This window comes from Heloderma suspectum, chromosome 1 (assembly GCF_057233095.1).
Source record: "Heloderma suspectum isolate Gila_16-S chromosome 1, 16-S_ref, whole genome shotgun sequence".
NCBI lineage: Eukaryota > Metazoa > Chordata > Lepidosauria > Squamata > Helodermatidae > Heloderma > Heloderma suspectum.
Genome location: NC_139458.1, coordinates 322,935,245 through 322,955,021, shown reverse-complemented (window position 1 = coordinate 322,955,021; position 19,777 = coordinate 322,935,245). Strand labels below are relative to the sequence as shown.

Below are 19,777 nucleotides of genomic sequence, written 5' to 3'. Positions count from 1 at the left end.
CACAAGATACAAACACTCAAGATCTGCACGCGAATGAGCAGGAAGCCTGGAGAGGGAGATTGAATTCCTATAGACCACGGCAACCCCCCCCCCCTCCCCGACCCTCAAGTCGGTGTTGGTGCTGCACCGAGTACCCAGGAGGGCACAGCTGGGAGAGAGTGACCCCTCCCAGTTCCCCTACCAAGGTCTCAGTAATACATGCCAGGTCAGCCCCCTCATCCACAATCAAATCATGGATGAGGGAGATTTTATTTTGGGCCGACCTGGCATTCAGCAGCAGCACCAGCAGACCCGAGGGCAGCCTGGTAAGGCTGCCAGGAACCATCAGGTTGGGGGAAGAACCAGAAGAGGGGACAGCTGTAAGGTGTCTAGCCCCTCTTCTCCTCAGCTGGCTTGTTAATCCCCCAACGCCATACCTCCCCCTGCCCGTGACCACAGTTATGGTGGCACCTCCATGACCCCCTGAGTTGCCCAATAGTCCTCCCAGGCACATACTAAAATGTTAGGATATAAAATGCTCAACAGTTTAAAAGAATATAAAAGATAAAAGAGATAAAAGAGAACAGCAGCTAAGAAGGAGCAGATAAAGTCCACGTTTGCCCCTTTCCCCTTGTCTTTAAAGCTGCTGCCTTCTGCTGCTGCTATTTGCTGCTGGTATTGTGGCTGCTGGTGTCTCTGGAGAGGCAGGTGGGTAGGTCTTCAGATCCTACGCGACTCCAAGTGCGACGCTAAGTGCGCACTTAGCATCGCATTTGGCACGACGCCGAGGCGCACGCCGAGGCGCTGCCTCTGGCAGCCCTGCCTTAAGTACCTGTGGGCGGGGGCAGAAGCAGGCTCAGGATCCCCCCGGTGCAGCTGCTGGCTGGTCCTCCTTCCCCCAGGCTCCTTCCCGAGCAGCCTCTGGCAGCCCCGCCTTAAGTACCTGTGGGCGGGGGCAGAAGCAGGCTCAGGATCCACCCGGTGCAGCAATAGAGATCCTTTACTCAACTAAAAAAAGAATTGGGTTATACTCTGTCATGGACCAGCGGTGGTCTGTTCTGCAAGTGGAAGGGAAAATAGTAAGCCTTCACCTTTTTTTGCCCTTCCCTTCCTGGATTTCCTTTTGTCCTGCCACCAGGAGGAAGTCTTTATTTCTCTGGCTGCCTCCACTAAACCAGCCTTCATACTCTCTGGGTCTCCGGTATCTACTTTATTTAGTATGGGCGTTTTAGACATGAGGAATCTCATCCCACAATAACCAAGTTTCAGTGTTACTGAAGAAAAATGTCAATGGGAAAGAATTTTAAAATCTTGAATGGATACACATAGCACAAAAACCATATGATCAAGAGGTAATGAAACAACCAGGAATAAACATATCCAATTAATCTTAACTACATTGTGTCCCTATTTTATCCAGGTCCCTTATCCAAGCAATATCTTACTGTCATTGGTCCAACTCTCTTAATCAATTCTACAATTCCAGCAGCTCTGACTCTCTTTTCTCTAGGACTCTGGGCCTTCCTTCCTTCCTTCCTTCCTTCCTTCCTTCCTTCCCTCCCTATCCTCTTCCTCTTCCTCTTCTCTCTGCTACTTCTCTCTACTTCTTCTCTGCCTTTTTGCCTTAGACTTTTATCTGTTAAAATTAGTGTTTTCTCTTTCCGAGTCTAACCAGTCTGGAGGGTAGTTTGTTATTCATTTCTGCACACTTTTCCCTTCTCTTCCTCTAACCTTTTGTTGAACTTTAAAATCTCCTGGCTTCCTGAGCAAACTTACTAGCCTCTACATTCTAACTCAACTTTTGACCTCTAAACTGTTAACATTTGGCTTAAACACACTCTCTCTCTCTCTCTCTCTCTCTCTCACACACACACACACACACACACACACAGAGAGAGAGAGAGAGAGAGAGAGATTTAACCCCATACTATCCTAAAACCAAACAAAATACAAAAATAGAGGACAGCTCTGTTCCTTCACAGTCCCTGATTATGTCATTGTCAGGACAGCCATATTTATTTCCTTGCCCATCCCCTTTCTTCCAGCATATCTTTCTTGCTTCTCCAGCAAGAGCAGAGGAAAAGAGCATTTCCCTTCTGGAACCTGACATGCTACTACAGGCACACTGAAAATGTATTTTTCCCAGTGCAAATGAGAATGGAGGGGAGGATTTCAGTTATTGTTTGGCTTGAATTTTTAATCAAGCCAGAGAAGAACTTTCAGGACTTTGATGCTTGCCTTGTATTTGAGGGGGTTATTATGAGCCACCAAAAGTAATAGTTTTGAGCCAGGAAGTACAATCTTGGAAACTTCACTTCTCATTTGAATCTATCTCTATGTTTACCTTTTCTCTTTAGTTTCAGACCCACTGATTAAATAGGGGAGATTAATACAAGTATTAATCTCTCATTGAAGCTTTAAGTAAGCTACCAATTAAATCAATTAAAGATTGCTGCCCTAGAGAGAAGTGAATTCAGAAGTTTATTATTACTAATGGACAAGAGGCCAAAGCAAAATTATTAAAACAATTGTAATAATAATAATTTAAAAACACATTTTAAAAGGCCCTTCCCTAGGTCAGAAAACATTTTGCAGATGCACGTACATATTTATGGGTAAAATCCTCAAACACACTTGAAATCCAAAGATTGATTGAGGACACATTATGAGCCAGTTAGTGCATAGGCTGATAAAAGATAAGATCATATTCTGGATGAGAGTTCTACCCTTATTTTCAAAAAGAAACAACAAAAGTAGCTACTTTGGGGTAATTATAATTATCCGAATGTACAATAGTACTCCCATTTATTGGTGTACCAACAATAATAGTCCCATTTATTGGTGTATCATCACCATCCCTGTTAGTAGGCCATGTGATGACAAGCTCAACAGCAACATAGGCTCAGGGAGAGAGTTGGAGTATCATGTTACTCTGTACTAAGGCAGATTCCCTACCCTTGCAGATTAGCTCCCTCCCTCCCAAAACCTGGCACATGGCATGGGCTGCATGTGTGCATTGCCTCTGAATGTCCGTGCATCCTGATATCCCAATCTCCACCCCAATCCTTTAACACAAGGATAACAAGCTAATGCCCTCCAGATGCTTTGGACTACAACTCCCAGAATCCCTGACCACTGACCATGCTAGCTCGGGCTTATGGAAGTTGTAGTCCAAAACACCTGGAGGGCACTAGATTGCCTACTTCTGCTTTAAACTGTGAGGCATAATGTCCCCTTGTAGTTCAAATAACCAAGGGAGAGGGGAAAGTATTGGCTTTGAGTGTTTATTAGAAAGTTGTCATAGAAATTCCTCAAATTAAATTAAATGGAATGGAATGAAATGAAATGAAATGAAATTATGAGAAATCATCCATATATTCCAACTTTCAACAAGAGGCCAACTACTAAATGTAAAAAAGGAAGATTTTCTCCCTTCCTGTATAAACTAATGATTCTGTCTTGTTCTTAAGCCAGGATGTGTTGGGGTGGGAGGGAGGGTGATAGGGAAGTAGATGGTACCCCCATAACAGTTGTTGTGGATAAGGGACGGTATGGTATGATGGGGAGGAAATACCATCCGAATGGTGCAGGACTCAGATGGCTACAAGCCATTTCCCTCTCTGATCTGCTCCCCATCCCAAAGTTCCTGGTAGAATGGCTACTGCACTCTCTGGCGTGGGTGTGGTATTAGTGAATGCCAGGTTGGTTCATAACAAGACCTCATGCATCCATGATATGATCGTGGATAAGGGAGCCGACCTGGCATGCATCACGAAGACCTGGGTGGGTGCACTGGATGGTGCAGACATGACCAATTAGGCAATACAGAAAATGAAGAAAGGGGATAGGATTTGGTAAAGGTCCTGTGCCTGTTAGCTTCCAAGCCATGTTCAGGGTTATGTCATACAATGCCCCAAACAACTTGAGATCAGGATATCTAGCAGACCGCCTTCCATTATATAGACACAGCCAACCATTAAGATCATCAGAGGAGATCATGCTGGTCATTCTGAAATTAACAGAATGTCGCCATGTCATACCTCAACGACGGGACTTCTCGGTAGCGTCACCATCCTCTGGAAAACCCTCCCCCATGCAGTTCGGGAGGCAGAAAGAATGGCTCTTATTCACCCAGGCTTTGTCTGGCTTGTAATTAAATTAATCACGCTTACTGCTGATTAATTTTACTGCTCCTTGTATTGCTCTTATTGTAATCGGAATAATTTTAATACTGTATTTTAAATGTGATTTTAATATTTATATGTTAACCGCTTGTGGATTTTATTATATTTAGTGGTATATAAATATCACAAATAAATAAATGAAATATGGTAGGATCTTGCTGTCATAGCTATTAGAAAATGTGACACTGTGGACTCACCTACAAAAAGTATGTTTTCTTTTGAGAATCAATCTGTAGGTAGAATAATGTGCTGGTTTGATTAAGACAGAGGATAAGCTTTTGCAAACATAACAGGAAGTATTGGTAAAAGACATTAGAGTCGGACACAACTTAACGACTGAACAACAACAACAAGAAGAGACAAAGGCAAATTTCACACACTTACAAAATGCTTCCAAGATCTGTCCCCCACTGTTGGTGTGCATATATAAAGGATAAAATAAAGTTTTAATTGTGCTTGTATTGGGTTTTTTAATTGATTGCTGGCCATATAGGAAGCTGATTTACGGTCACATTTCATTCCACATTTTTTGTGTAACTGATGCATGAGTAGATATTTTCTGTTCAGTAGTACATTTTTACTTCTCCATCCACTAGTTTCCATAGGGTTGCACACAGTTGGGAGTGTCTTTTTAAAGATGTTAATCTCTCCATATACAGAAATATCATCTCTTTAATAACTACTAAGAGGTGCAGCTCTCTTAACCAGTTCCAGTTCCGTTTTCATGACTATTGGCACCTGCCACTCATTCATTCTTTCACACCTCCCTGTCCGGCTGTACTCTCTGATCAAACTGACAAGGTCAGGGGGAATCCTTGTCAATTTTACGAGAGTGGGCTGAAGTTGTTGTGTTTTCAAAGGGCACCTAAACTGGTAGATGTAGTATTTTATTTTTATTTAAAAAAACAAACCAACAGGTAATGAGACTTCAGTGAAACTGGCAAGAGTTTCCCTGGCCTTGTCAATTTCACAAGAGCCTGGGGAGAGTGAAGAAAATGGCAGTTGGATGAGCAGGAAGTAATTCAAAAGGGGGGTTAGTTACACATCTTACTGTCACCTACCATGTCATGATGGGTAAATCTAGTTGCAGGGCAGTCTGGGTCAGCAACCAGTATAAGAAAGCAGGAGGTCTACCATCTTCTGCACTATTAGAAAGAGTGTGGTGGCTTCTAAAGAGTGAGATCATGGCTTGTGAATGGTGGTAATGTGCATGTGCAAACAGGGAGAAAAGTGCTTGAAAATGGGATTTTGGCCAGAGGCACATGCAACTATGCACAACTGAGAGAATAAGAAAAGCATGGTAGTCAGTTGAGACAAAGGGGGGCAATAATCTGCGATGGAGTTGTGTAGAATTTTAAATGTTTTTTAAAAAATGTAAATACTGGTAAATGCATGTCAGTGTATAAATGGATAGTGACATCTGAGGTTTTAAGGAGCAGGACAATAGTGATCATACTGTGGCAGAGAGAGATGGCTTTAGCACACCCGTTCTCAACGTATATGGCATGAGTGAAGACCAGCAAAGAATGAGGTTATATGATAGGCTAGGCAAGAGATGATAGAGCCTGGCCACATATACACAGTAGAATGAGGCGGTGGCTTGGATGTGCATTGGAGAAGGAAAGTGTGCAGTTCGGTCATTTTTTGCCCTGTATTCCACTACTGAGTGAACCAAGTGGCAGATGAAAGTAAATTAGACTATTTTTTTCTTGTTGCAAAAGATGGCAAATTCTGCAATGAAGTATTTTTATTGGAAAAAAGCCTGTATTCACAGTGGAGTTATCAGTGTATGCATACATGTGTGCATATAATATATGCACACAGTAACTTTCCTCTATACTTCTAAATCTAATTATAACTTAAAATACAAAACAAACTTCCTAAGGATTTCTTTTAAGATAAGCATTTTCAAAAAGTGGTTGGCATATTCATTGACCTGTATTAAATGAGGCTTGTGGCTTCCATCTCACAAACATTTGATGGCCAGAGTTCACATCAATACAGTCACTTGTCCCCCTCAGCTGAGATGCTAAAGGGTGAATAGGCATGGAAACTGAATACGTTTTTCTTCTCCCATTTCCTAATGAAGCCAAATAGTTAAGCAGCGTAGGGGAAGCTGCCTACTATACCACAACTGTTCAGTTGATAAACAAAGAAGTTAATTTTTCAGTGCTGGTTCTCTTTGGCATCTGCCAAGAGTGATAAAATATTAGGTGCATACTCTTACCTAAAAGAAGAAGTTAAACTAGCTGTGAGCTAATGTTTTGTGTTTAATGATCCATGTCTGAATAGTGGAGGTTAATGGATTTAGGCGGGGACTGGATATCATTGTCCCATGGCCCCTTCTGTTTGCCTCTGTCCCAGTGCTGACCTCCTACATAGCTGGTGCTCATTACTGCCCACTAGGGCTAGCATCAAGCGTTGGCACCACTCGGCAGCTGTTGAGGCCTCAGTGTCCTGGGAAGGCCAACCCCAGACAGCCACTGCGGTAGAACAGCAGCCACTGCCATTGAGAAGAGGAGAGGGGTGGAGAGAACAAATCCTGCCAGACTAATCTGATCTCATTTTTTGATCAGGTACCCTCCCTTGTGGACTGTGGGAATGCTGTGGACATAATATACCTCGACTTCAGCAAAGCTTTTGACAAAGTGCTCCATGATATCCTGATTAGCAAACTAGCTAAAAGTGGGCTAGGTTAAACAACTATCAGGTGGATCCACAGTTGGCTACAGAAACAGACTCAAAGAGTGCTTTTTAATGGGATCTTCTCAAACTAGGAGAGGTAACGAGCGGGGTACTGCAGGGCTCAGTCCTGGGCACCTAAACTGTTATATGTAGTTTTTTGTGTGTGTTTTTTAAGACTGGTAATGAGACTTTGGTGAAACTGGGTATTCTATTCATCCATGGTATTCTTTTAAGCATTGGCTTGTCCTTGGTTAGCTGGCAATCTGGGTTTCTTTATGCTTTCTGGTTCTGATTCTGGGTTCCAATGGTAGTTGGGTAGGATTTTTTTCTCCAGGTTTTCTTTGATCCTTTCTTCCTTCTTCAAACTGCCTTGAGGGTTGTTGTTTTTTTTTAAAGAGCAGAAAGGTTTTATAAATATTTTAATAAATTCTTTATGCTTTATTACAGCATATTTAACAGAGACCTTTAAATGCATATCTATATGACAGACTCAGACTGGTTTAATATTCATTCCCTCTCTTTAGAGAACCCTGGAAAGGGAACGCTTACTAGGGAGTAAGCCCCATTTAAGTAAATGAGAGTAAGCCCCATTTAACACAGATGAACAAGGAATTCATTGTTAGAATCCCAAACAGTGAATTCTTTGAATTTTTCTTGGGAGAAAGCCATGGCAGTTAAACTGGCTTTAAAAAAAAAAAATCAGTAAAATGCTGTGGTATAGATAGGCTGGGTAGTCTTTTCTAAACCTCTTCTTTGTCTTATGGCCTTCCTCTCAGGCATGAAGCAACCTGCTTGCCTTTGCTCTTTGCTTGTGGTTCATGGTGAACTTGTGTGATTGCTTCTCCATATGCCTAGCTAGCAACTTCAGCCTACTGTGTAACCACAAAACTGACGGAAATAAATTGAGCCAGAGCATGATTGTGCTGTGAACTAGGTAGGCGCATGATGAAGCAGTCACACAATCTTTTCACAAGTCTGGTAATTCTTTGAGAATTGCATTCAGTTTATATTCGTAATCTACCAGTAAATTGGCCCTTATCGTAATCGGCATGATTACACATTCTCAGAAAAGGCGGGGTATAAATTAAATGAATGAATAAAAATAAATAATATGCTTATTTGATAGGGATGTTGGATATCAAATACCCTGACCTTGTATGGTTGTTTGATTCTATCTGGATTTATGGGAAGCCACTGAAGGCATTTCTAAAGTTATAATTTAGCCTAAAATTAATGTTGAAAAATGAAGTACTGCATGTGGCACTAGCAAGTTTTTCAGAGACCCTGGCTGCTAGATCAGTAAACTGTATTCTTCTCTTGCTGACTAAATCAGTGCACCTACTTGTACATTAAAATCTCTCAGTCTGTTGTACCTAGCATTTGTTTCTGTGAAACAGGCACATATGAACATTAAACTGCTACCAAATGGAAGTTAGACTTACCAGCGAGCCAGATGATATAGTTAAAGTTTTTGATGCTTCTATACATATATAAAGCATTGTTTTAAAATAGCTTCAAAAGGCAGGCTTCTGCTTTTCAGAAGTGACTTTAGCTTTGGACCCAAAAATAAAAGATGAAAGGACTCTAAATCTGTAATTGCATGGATGGAGTTAAAAATATCCTTGGTGGTTAGAAAGTTGTTAACATGACAGCTGCATTTATGTTACAAATCTGTCCCCAGAGCCTATAATCATACTAGAAGTTACTATAGATCTATATGGCTTTTCCTTTTAACTTAATCTTCAAAAGTAGGATAAATTTGCATGACTCCTATATTCAGCAGCAAATGTGGTGAATTGGTTTCAGTGGAGGAGCCTCCAGATCTAGTTTTGATTTTCATGTTTGGTTTTGGGATTGGGGAGTTGGGGGTGCTAACTGGTGCGAAAGAGAACGAGTCACTGTGATCAGGTTCACCACAGCAACACAGGAAAAAGCCCTTTCGTGTGTGCCTGATAAATGCACCTCTCTTTAATGGCGCCCTCTTCAAGAGGGCTTTCTCTGCAGATCTTAATAACTGTACAGATTCACAACAGAACAGGTGGCCCCTCAGATAGCCAGGTCCTAAGCCATCTAGGGCTTTAAAGGTTAAAACCAACACCCTGAACTGAGCGATTGACAACCAGTGCAGGTCTTTCTAATATGGTCCCCAATAATGTGTACCAATTAGCAGGCTAGCTGCTACGTTTTGCACCAACTGAAGCTTCAGGAAATTCTTCAGGGGTAACCCCATGCAGAGTGCATTGCAGTAGTCTAAGTGTGCTATAACCAAGGCGCAGATAACTTTTGCCAAGTCAGATTGACTCAGAAAGTGTTGCAGCTGGACACCAAGTATAATTGTGCAAATACACTCCTTGCCACTGCTGCCACCTGAAGTTTCAGGGACACTGTAGGATCAAAGAGCAGCCCTAAGCTATAGACCTGATCCTTCCAGAACAGGTTGGATCCCAGTCCCCGAGTAATGCTTTCTACTGACCAACAACACTTCTGTTTTCAGTTCAGTTCAGATGATCATTCCAGGGCCAAGTGCTTCTTCCCTTGTGCACCACTTCTGTGCTTCATTTCTGGCTTGCATTAAGCCAAAGTTCCCCATTAAGTCTGAACGGGAAACTCTGGCTAAATGTCATTTAATAAACCAGAATAAGTTAATAAACCAGAATAAGACATTAAACCAAAGTTCCCTGGTATAGATATAGTGAGACATTCTAGCTTAATATAAGCCAAGTGTCAGGAGCGCCCTAGACTGCCTCTTGCAGTCCCCACCAATAGCCAACTCAGGACACAGACGACGAGGAATTCTTTCCAAGACTTTATTCCTTTATTACTTTATGACTCTTTCAGAATACTAGTTGCTAGCGCCAAAGCAAGGAACAGCACTGGGGAAAGATAGCAGAGTAGCCTAAGCTCCAGGTAAGGCAGTTGGTCCCCGTTTGAAGGAAAATCACGGGAACTTGTGAGCTAGGGAGACCTCCTCCCTCTTTCCCTTGGGTCCTCGGGACGCGACCGTTGTTTGCGCGCCAAATGAGCGCTACGCCTCCTTTCCACGCCCTCCATCTGTCGTCGTTCCCTGCGTCTGCGCCGAGCATCCAGCAAGCCCCTCTCCAGCGCTCTCTCACTGCCAGAGTCACTATCTATCCCAGGAATGCTGGCAGGAGGAATCTCTGCCAGCTGCTGTACTTGTGAGAGGTGAGCAAGCTCCTCTCCCACGGATTGCTGTTCCTCCTCAGAATCAGAACTGCTCTGGGGCTCTATTGGCTCAGTTTCCACCCTGACACCAAGGGCAAGGGGAGGAGTACTCATCCCTGACAGTTGTTCCGAGCTTGGTTCATGAAGCTGGAATGATCACCAAACTAGGCCATTACATCTGTTTAACTAAACCATGGTTTGCGATTGACCACAAGCCATAATTGGGTACCATGAATTGAAATTAATTTGCAAACTATGGCTTGCAAATACATCTGTACTGATATATCATAATTATGGCCATTGCTCTTTCTCTAGAAGCCCCCATACCATAGATATTGAAAGTGTTTAGCAGAACGAAAATGAACATATAGCTTTCATCAATAGTTTCCTAACCACAGAATCTTGAGCACTCTCTTCACACTTACAAGTCATATTAAGGTTTCAGCTTCCTCTCCAGATTCATTTGGGAAATATGCAACCATGATATGTGTCCTATAGGTAAATGCACAAGCGATCTCGTCTTCAAGGCAGTGTTGTTCCACAGCAATCTGTCTGGCATGGGAGCGGGGGGAGCCATGCCTTTCTATGACAACTTTACCCCTTTTTCCAGGACAAGACTCCTCACCAGGCATATTGGAGACAGTGGTATCTCACAGCTGGATCAATGGGAAAAGACATACAGGAGGATCTCACTAGTCACTACAAACATTCCTACGGCTCAGCTACAGGTTGTATCATGGCAGCATATGAATTCTCTGGTTCAGCATTGGTAGCTGATTGAGCAACTGCAGCAGATCCTGCATCTAGCAGAACAGGGACAGCAGAGCAGTTTCAGCATCTGTTCTGAGCTTCTGTTGATGTAATAGCAAGGTGGAGATGTGGAACTAGCCATCACATTTTATGGCTACAATATCTCCCAAATGTTCTACATTTGCAAGTCCAAGGAGAGTGTACCATCTTATTTACATGGTTGATGTTGCAGCCTCTCCTCTAGTCAACCCACGTTCTCATGAAAGATAAATATTTTTATCTTTCTTCTATTCCAGTATCCATATATTGCACACCTGTATTCTTTCCCAGGTGCAGATGTCTAGGAGTGGCTGATCCAGATGCTGCAGCAGTGAGTCCTGGTCCTGTAGCTGGAGTTGCATTAAGCAGAACAGGGACAGCAGGGCAATTTGAGCACATTCTTCATGATGTGCTGAGCTGTGTGCTTTCATGCTTAATTTACCCATGTACATTTATTTAATTGTTGGGATCGTGTGTGTGTGTGTGTGTGAGAGAGAGAGATATTTTTCTGTGTAAATGCTTTGAGAACACCTGTGTGGAAAGGCGGTATATAAACATTGTAAGTAAATAGAGGTTACGATGTCCCCCCATTTTACTTAGAGCCTCATTGAATATTTGAAATAAATTTATTTAGTGAAATAAATGAAGTGAGATAAATTTGGCAAAGGGGAATCCTCCCAAGGCTGGCACCTAGAAAGGCAGGAATGTTCTGGACAGAGACCTGCCTGAAAGTTTCCAAACAGGCAAATACTCAACTAACCCACCCCTTAGGAATAGCTTGCCGGTGATAATGTAGTGGCCAGTGTGGTGTAGTGGCTAGAGTGTTGGACTGGGAGTCAGGAGATCCGGGTTCTAGTCCCCACTCGGCCATGGAAGTTCACCTGGTGACTTTGGGCCAGTCACAGATTCTCAGCCCAACCCCTCACAGGGTTTTTGTTGTGAGGATAAAATGGAGAAGGAGGATTATGTACGCCACCTGGGGTTCCTTAAGGAGGAAAAAAGGCGGGATATAAATGAAATGAATGAATGAATGATAATATGGCAGCACACGTGGTGTCGCTTTGCCATCAGCCAAGCCAGGCAGAGCAATTTTGGGATAGCATCCAAGGACTTGGGTATGGAGCGAGTGAGCCAAAGGGTGACATAGTGCAAGGGCAGGGCTTCGCTCAGCAATCTAAATTACAGTTTGCCTATACTTTTAGAATCTCTAAGCTATGGTTCACATAAACCATGGTTAAGTTTTGCATCTGGACAGGATCTACGTGAACCCCACATCCTTTGGATCTGTAGTGCTAGAAACATCTGGACTGTTTTAAGAGTTTGAAACTAACATAGCAGGCATTAGCAGTGTTTCCTAACCTCGGGTCCTCAGCAGTTGTTGGACTACAACTCCTGTCAACTTTGACTTTTATTTTATGACTTATAATGCTTTTATTTTTGACTTGAGGCTTACTTCTGAACAGATATGCATAAGAGTGTGCTGTGCTTTTCTGAGTGGCAACTGCTTTTGGCTCAAAATCTGTAAGAATCACATTTTTGACCCTGCCAACTTGAATGTGGTACCCAAGACATTTCCCAAATTGGAATTTGGTCCTTGGGCTGAAAAAGGTTCCCCACCCTTGCCTTACAACATAGTAGCATTCTTGTTTAAAATATATTCTATGAAGTCCTTGGGTTAATGTGCAGGGAAGAGTATTCTGACAAATGTATCTAATGGTCATAGGAGAGAAGCGGCCAAAGCACAGCTGGAGTAGTGTTAGAAATCTTAGTCTTAGAAATGAATTGTACAAATTAATTCCATTTTATTTGTAACTTAATACATGGCATTTGGCATCCATTCAAAGAGAAGAGGAAAAATGCCTGTGGCAATGGAGAAAATGTACAGGTGCCCATGGGTAACTTAACTAAACCTACGGAATAGATCCTGAATATACTTGGGATCCCTGTTGCATTCATTCATTCGATTTGGACCCTGCCTTTCTACTAAGGAAAAGAATGGCACTCAAACCAGCTTCGATCACAACTAAAATTTGATTAAAACAATAATAAAAACAAATGCATTAAAACATAATTAAAAATACTACAACAACAACAACAGAATAAAAACTGCTGTAGTAGTGTTAATGCATCTGCCTATTTTCTTGTCACTAGACAAAGCAATACTAATACTGGAAGTCTGACCAGAGTAAGAAGCACTGCAATGCAGATTTCAAGAACAGGACACAGCATGAGGAAAACCATGCATGTATTTTGTTGTGTGAATTGTACGTGAGAGCAAAGCCTTTATAGGTCTTGTGCAGCATCAGAAAATGGTTTAGTGCAGCATCTTCATGTACTGATCATTCTGTATCAGTTATATGGCCACCTTTCTCCATAAGCATACACAAAATAATGTATAAAAAGAAAAGTAACTCCCAAAGCAGTAAGAAGTTACAAATACACACAAATAAAATCAGAGAGCAGTATGACTAAAGTCCTACCCACCCTTCACTCAAGGGGTTCAGGGCACCATAAATGTTCTCCCTTCCAGCCAAGATTCCCTAGATTCTTTTCTTTTGCTCAAGCACTGTTGGCAGCTTCCTGCCTAATTTCTGTTCTCCTTTTTGGTACCTTATTTTGTGATATCCCTTTCTCTGCATGTGAAATGCACACAAACTTCCCCAGAGTTGGGGAGAGAACTGTGCAGTTGAGATGACATGCATATAGAAAATGTATTGGAAAAATTGTCATCTTCCAATCAACCAAATCGTAAATCACATTTCGTTGAGCATACTGTTAACTGAGGCCTCAAGGTTAAATTCCAAAAATGACTTGGGCCAAGTTTATACATTTGTTATCATGCACTTACATGGAAGTAGTTTCCACAACTCCTGTGTACTCCAAAATTTCATGCAGGGCTGGAGCAGAGAGCTCAGAAGCACCCGAGATTAGCTAAATACTTCTGAATTAGTGGCTATCCTTTCCCTCTCAAATTCCACTATGCTGTCTTATGGGTTCTTTGCTTAGGCAGTTGTTTAGAATATCTTGCCAGACTTCTAATGTCAAAGAAAAGTAGAACAAGGCTGACATTTGAAGCACATGGTGGCATTTTCTCTCCTCCTGTGGTGTGATACAGCTATCTTTTGCTGAAGTGCAAAACGAAGAAATCAGCTTATCCGGAATGGGTTTGTGTAAGAGATAAAAAGAGCTCTGTTTTAAAATATGGCTTCTTTTTTAAGTGCAGTTAATTAAAAGGGGTAACTCAAATCAAATGTTTTCTTATAACTAATAGTATTTCAGGGTAATCTTATTTTTACGCTAGGCTTGCACTTGCATTTGCATTGTTCTGCAACAACCTTCTCTTTTTAGATCTTTCTGTTTCATTATGTGCGGTTAGGTATTGGCACTGGTAATTACAATAATCCTGTTAAAGCTGGGGTAAGCAACATGGAGCCCATGAGTGCCAATATGCCCCTGGACATCTTTCTTGGCATCCACTAAGGTGCCCTATCACTCCCACTTTTTAAAAAAATTAACATATTTTCTTACTGGCAGCTGGGATTGCTGTGAAATAGGTTTCTGTTGGTGCTGAAAACTGGGTACAAAGGAGTTGTTTAGTGTGTTGAGGCCCAGACCCCACCTCTGCCTTGTATTCAGTCTTTTGGGCAGGTTACTTATCCTTTGCCACTCCTCAATTTGGTCTTCTTCTTGCCGGTTTCACTTCTCTCACCTCCTACCTTCTTTTTTGGCACCACAGTCAACTCCCTTGCATCTCCCACTTGCTCTTCCTGCCCGCCTGGCCATCTGGGGTGCCTTTTTCCTCTGTGATTTCAACCTGATCATTGCCAGTCTTACCTAAGCACTGTAATATATGTATATACAGTTTTATTGAAGATACCGTAAAATTGCATCTGAGCATTAGAACTGGTCTATAAACTTGTGGGAAAAGACAGTCTGATCCTTTTGTTGTTCCATGTAGTGCTGATTTATAACATTCGAAAAGAAGGTTGCGCTGTGCAGATTCCTCAGGCATCCCTATGGAATACAAGATATTAATTTATGGACACTCACAGCTGCCCATGAAGCCTGGCACGTGATGGAACAACAGCTGTGGCTTTCTCTGATCTCTTCCTTTGGCCATGTTTACAGTAGAAATGGGTAACAAACTCCTTGGTGTCAGACTTGTTGAATCCTGGCCAAAGATGAAACATTTAGTCCCCCTCACCCCAACAGTGAAATGTGCAGCCATTGCCATCCCTTGGCCTTGATTCACATGTACAAAAACTGCAAATGCAACCTAAGCTAATGCCTCACTATTCATTGGTTCCTCTGTACCTGAATCCAATTCTAACACCTAGTACGCATGATTAAGCAGCTCATGGTTAACAAATCATGGGTTGTTTGTAAGCACATGGGATCAAGTGAGTGTGCTGGCTCCTGCATGGTCACTCACGTCCACTTTGCTGAACAGTCCAGGAACACCCCACGTTGTTGTCATGATGTGCAAACCTGGCACTCTTTAACCCAGCAATAAACCATAGATTCAGAGCTCTGGGTTGTTTAACCCTAAACAAGCCAGAGTGCCGAGTTCACACATAACAACCCAGGAATGGGGCATTCCTGGGTTGTTTACAAAGCGGAAGCAGGTGGGAGGCAGCACGTGCACTCGCTCGGTCATGGCCATGGCCATGGCTAACTATGGGTTATTTAACCCATAGTTAGCCATTATGTGCGAACCAGATGTAAATGGGTTATTGAAACTTCTGGATTGTTTAGATAAAAAGATAAAGTGCATACTTATTTAGAGAACCAGAACAAACACATATTTAAAGATAGTAGAAATATTCATTAATATTGAAGAATTATATTGCTATGTAATGGATTGACCATAAGAACATAAGAAGAGCCCTGCTGGATCAGACCAAAGGTCCATCTAGTCCAGCATCTGTTCACACAGCAGCCAACCAGCTGTCGACCAGGAATGCACAAGCAGGACACGAGTGCAAGAGCACCCTCCCACCCATGTTCTCAGCAACTGGTGCACATGGGCATACCACCTCTGGTACTGGAGATAGCACATAGCCATCAAGCCTAGTAGCCATTGATAGCTTTCTCCTCCAGGAATTTGTCTAACTCATCTTTAAAGCCATCCAAGTCGATGGCTATCACTACACCTTGTGGAAGCGAATTCCATTGTTTATGTGCTGTGTGAAGAAGTACTTTTATCTGTCCTGAATCTCCCACCAATCAGCTTCATGGGATGACCTTGGGTTCTAGTATTATGAGAGAGGGAGAAAAAAGTCTCCCTATCCACATTCTCAACACGATGCATAATTTTGTACACCTCTATCATGACTCCCCTTACCCTCCTTTTTTCCAAGCTAAGCAATCCCATCGGTTGTAGCCTTCCCTCCTAAGGAAGATGCTCCAACCCCTTGATCATTTTAGTTGCTCTTCTCTGCACTTTTTCCGAGCTCTACAATATCCTTTTTAGGTGTGGTGACCAGAACTGTACACAGTATTCTAAGTGTGGTCGCACCATAGGTTTGTATAGGGGCAGTATGATATTGGCAGTTTTATTCTCAATTCCTTTTCTAATTATGCCTAACATGGAGTTTGCCTTTTTTACAGCAGCTGCACATTGGGTTGACATTTTCATTGAGCTGCCTACCACAAACCAAAAATCACTTTCTTGGTCAGTCACCTCTAGCTCAGATCCCATCAGGTTATATTTGAAGTTGGGATTTTTGCCCCAATGTGCATCACTTTACACTGGCTTACATTGAACAGCATTTGCCATTTGGCTGCCCATTCTCCCAGTTTGGGGAGATCCTTTTGGACCTCCTCACAATCCCTTTTTGTTTTAACCACCGTAAATAATTTGGTGTTATCAGCAAACTTGGCCACTTCACTGCTCACTCCTAATTCCAGATCATTTATGAACAAGTTGGAAAGCATTGGTCCCAATACAGATCCCTGTGGGACCCCACTATTTACTTCCCTCCATTTGGAGAACTTACCATTTATTCCTACTCTCTGCTTTATCTTCTTTAACCAGTTACTAATCCATAGGAGGACCTCTCCTCTTATTCCATAACTGCTGAGTTTGCTCAGGGGTCATTTGTGAGGGATTTTGTCAAAAGCTTTTTAGAAGTCCATGTAAACAATGTCTACCAGATCACCCCTGTCTACATGTTTATTGACAGTCTCAAAGAACTGTAAAAGGTTAGTGAGATGGGACTTACCTTTGCAGAAGCCATGTTGATTCCTTTTCAACAGGGCTTGTCCTTCTATATGCTTACTAATTTTATCTTTAACCAATTGGCTTTCAACCAATTTACCCAGAACAGATGTTAAGCTTACTGACCTCTAATTTCCCAGATCTCCTCTAGATCCCTTTTTGAAAATTGCTGTTACATTGGCCATCTTCCAGTCCTCTCGTACAGAGGCTGATCTTAAGGACATGTTCATATTTAGGACAGAAGATCAGCAATTTCGTATTTGAGTTCTTTGAGAACTCTAGGATGGATACCATCTTGCCCCAGTGATTTATTTGCTTTCAGTTTATCAATAAGGTTGAGAACTTCAGCTTTTGTCACCACTATTTGACTCAGTTCTTCAGATTCCCTTCCTGAAAACATCAGTTCAGGCAGAAGTATTTGTCCTATATCTTCTGCCATGAAGACCGATGCAAAGAATTCATTCAGCTTCTCCGCAATCTCCTTGTCCTCCTTTAACTCTATTATTACCCAGCAATCCAACTGCCTCCCTAGCTAGCTTCCTGCTTCTGATATATTTAAAGAATTCTTTATTGTTAGCCTTGATATTGTTAGTGATATGGTCTTCAGAACGCTTTTTGACATCATTTATTGTCTGCTTGCATTGCCTTTCTGCAACCTTGTGCTCCCTTTTGTTTTTCCTCACTTGGGCAAGACTTCCATTTTCTGAAGGAAGCCTTCTTTTAATAGCTTCCTTGATGCTGTTCGTTAACTATGCTGGTGACCTCCTGGACTTGATGCCAACTTTCCTAACCATTCCTAAAATGGTATACATTTTAGCTGAGCCTCTATTATTGTGGTTTTGAATAACTTCCAAGCATTTTGAATTTAACCCTCTTGACTTCCCCTTTCAATCTCCTTTTCACCAGTTCCCTCATTTTAGAGAAGATTTCTCTTTTGAAGTCAAATGTGACTGTGCTGAATTTCCCAGGCAATTTCCCACCTACATATATATTAAATCAGATAGCACTGTGGTCACTGTTTCCAATTGGTTCAACAACATTTACTTCTCATACTAGGTCCTGGACGACAGCACTTAGGATTAAATCCAAGGTTGCCTCCCCTCTGGTCGGTTCTAGGGCACAGTTGTTTAGGGCATCAAGAAATTTAACCTCTTTGTCGTGACTGGAACATGCATTTATCCAGTCATTGTAGGGGTAACTGAAGTCACCCATTATAACAACACTTCCTTGTTTGGAGACCTCCCTGATTTCATTTTCCATCTCAAGGTCACCATGAGCATTCTGGTCTGGGGCACATTCCTAGCACTAAATTAGTTTTGGAGCCCATTATTGTCACCCACAGTGCTTCTGTGGAAGAGTCTACCCCTTTTAGGTGTTCTAGTCCACTCAACGCTATGCCCTCTTCGAAGTACAAAACAACACTTCTCCCAGTATGCCCTTCCCTGTCCATCCTGTACAGTTTATATCCAGAGATAATATCCCACTGGTTCTCTCCATTCTGCCAGGTTTCAGTAATGCCTACTATATCCAGGTTCTCCTTTAAAACCAAACACTCCAACTCTCCCATATTGTCTCGGAGGCTTCTAGCATTTGCATAGAAACACCTATACGCAGTGTCCCACCTTGAGCTTGAAAAATTTAAGAGGGAGCTGCAACATATATAGAGGAACACAGTTTCAGGCGGTAGGAGGAAAACAGTTGCAGAGATATCAGAAGTTCTAGGTGGAATCATATCTTCCACAAAGAGGTTACCAAATCATTGTAAAACCAGCAGAAGTCTGCAACTGTTGTTTTGCTGATTCAGCTATAAGTACCATTTTCTTTATTCAGTATAGTTAACTGTATTATACCAGGGTGGTATTTGGAGTACACCACTGTAGGAATTTCCTGCAGCTCGTATGTTGCTTTTCACGTAATAGCATAGACCAGACCTGTGTTTACTTTTTGTATGTCCTCTAAGCATTAGTAAGTCTGGATCTAACTCATAAACTGTAGAATATTACCTTACATATTACATCTGCATACTAATCTAAATATGTTCTGACTATCCATTTTGCGTCATACCATAATGCTTTTCACAATATTATTTAAAATTTAACATATACATGTAGCTTTTAACTTTCTATGTCTTGGTGTAATGCAGTATGTTAATTTAAAGAGATTAATTATATTCCAGGATTTATTTATACATTGTCAAATTGGAGGTAATTCCTGTGATTTCTAATACTTTACTGTTAACATTTCTGCTTCAATTATAAGATTAACTCTGTATCATTTGTATTTTCAGTTTCTTTTACTTTCTGGGTCCATTGGCATCTTTATTTAAAGATTTCATCTATTGTCTGTTTCCAAAATAGCTTCACATGTGGAGAAGTTATAAAAAGGTGTTATGGGTAGGGATGTACAGGTATTTTGATCCTGTTTGCAAATCATGTGAACATGTCCCCTTTGCAACCCTGAACACGAGCAGGAACCCAATTCTCAGGAAATCTTTGCAATTTCCCAAACTTTCATTCCAGTTTGAAAGTGCATATATCCACATGTGCACACTTCCATAAATGCACATTTGTGCAAATCTCCCCAAAATTTGTATTTTCACACTTTAGGCCATGAGGGGGAAAAAACGGAAATTTTGGGAATTTTTAGCACTCTTATTTTTAGCATTTTTTACAGAGCTAAAGTCATTTTGTTGTTTTAATACAGCCTTCTTCAACCTGGTGCCCTCCAGATACTTTGA

At 41.7% G+C, this 19,777-nt stretch overlaps 1 protein-coding gene across 9 annotated transcripts in view; it reads left to right on the top strand.

Annotated features, from left to right (window-relative positions):
* Positions 1–19,777, top strand: part of FYN (FYN proto-oncogene, Src family tyrosine kinase) — a 147,397-nt gene that overhangs the window by 27,383 nt on the left and 100,237 nt on the right. For 4 of the 9 annotated variants that reach the window (XM_084827339.1, XM_084827333.1, XM_084827335.1 and 1 more), the window contains exon 2: positions 10,642–10,759. The exons of the other annotated variants lie outside the window; for them this stretch is intronic. The gene's annotated coding sequence lies outside the window, so the exon portion shown is untranslated. The remainder of the gene's footprint in view (positions 1–10,641; positions 10,760–19,777) is intronic. 9 annotated transcript variants of the gene reach the window in all.